Here is a 1,410-nt window from a genome sequence, read left to right as displayed (position 1 = left end):
ATACACAGGGAATCGGTTAGCATTGAGGGCGGGAAAAGGTAAGCCAGCTGCATGAACGAACTTTTATTTGTAGATTCCTTACATGATACGCGTGTATTTGGCTTTGATTTTACAATGGGGAGGAGATGAAACAGGATATGGTCCTCCGCAAATCCTGCCTTAACCAGAGAAAAGAAAAAAATATCTACTGATTCACATTCTAGTAATGACTTTTATTATGAAGGTGACAAATCCCTTTTTTTTAATAACACTTTCTAAGAGTGAAACACCTTAGACACATAAAGAAATGATGCTCGACATTGACTATCTTGCCTCCGAGAGAGTTCAAAATGACCTCACTGTGTACGAGCGCTTTACATAACACGAAATGATGGGGAGAGGAATGGTCTAGAATCGGAGTGAGTCACTTCATTCGGGCAATACTGGCCAATGATGAAGCCATTTCTCAAAAGCCAAATGGACCGAAACCCAATTTTAACAAAATATTCACTAGAAATATTCTAAAACGATCAAAATGATATCATTATAGTGTTATTCACATTTTTTTAAATCTAATTTCTTTATACGAGTGCAAGTAAATGCCATTCAGCAGAAAAGTATTATGTTTTTTCTTCTGAGGGTTTGATCAGAGACAATATTAATATAATAAGGAGTTTGGGTGACTTTCAGTAGAAATATAAAGATATAGGCGTTATTTATTCTGCTAGAATTAGAGACCTGGACTAGTTTAATAGACTCATTAGGTGAAGGCATTGAAACTTGACATTCATTATTAAAAACATTTTATCTTTGGTCTGCTTTTGTGACTGAACAAACGCCTATAGGTCAGTGTACACAAACTCGCACACCCACACACATCTATATGTTTATATATCCGTCTATTTATTTCCCTATCTATTTATCTCTATCATAAATGATTTATCTCTTATGTGATGGGAATATGAACAATACGCTAAATCATAATAAACCTAAAAGCTTTCCATTTAATGGCAAACGATATGTTTTCTATCGCAAATTACCATCCCAAAGCCCCCGCGCGCCCTTGCAACTGCCTTCTCGCCCCGTTGCAGCTTCAGGCGCCGGACCCTCCTTGTCGCAGTCCCGGCTTCTGCAAGCTCATCCAGGCTTCGCACCTCTCGGAATCTCATTAGCGTCTTAGCTTAATGGAGGCATTAGCTTCGCCTTGATCTCTAAATTCCTTTATAGATCTTAATTCTGTGCGACACAGTCTATTAACTGTCGCGGAAATATCGCTTGCCATGTTGATTATTTCTTGTGATAAATGCTGATGGCACTGCGTTGCAGGCAGAGAGTAATATTTTGTTTCGAAAATTCTGAAATGTAAATTGAAGTTGAGATTTCACTTTGCTTGCTTCCAGTTTTCCTGACTGTATATGGTCGTTTGTGATA

The sequence above is a fragment of the Penaeus monodon genome, chromosome 32 (genome assembly GCF_015228065.2).
Source record: "Penaeus monodon isolate SGIC_2016 chromosome 32, NSTDA_Pmon_1, whole genome shotgun sequence".
Classification (NCBI taxonomy): domain Eukaryota; kingdom Metazoa; phylum Arthropoda; class Malacostraca; order Decapoda; family Penaeidae; genus Penaeus; species Penaeus monodon.
This window is presented reverse-complemented; position numbering follows the sequence as displayed.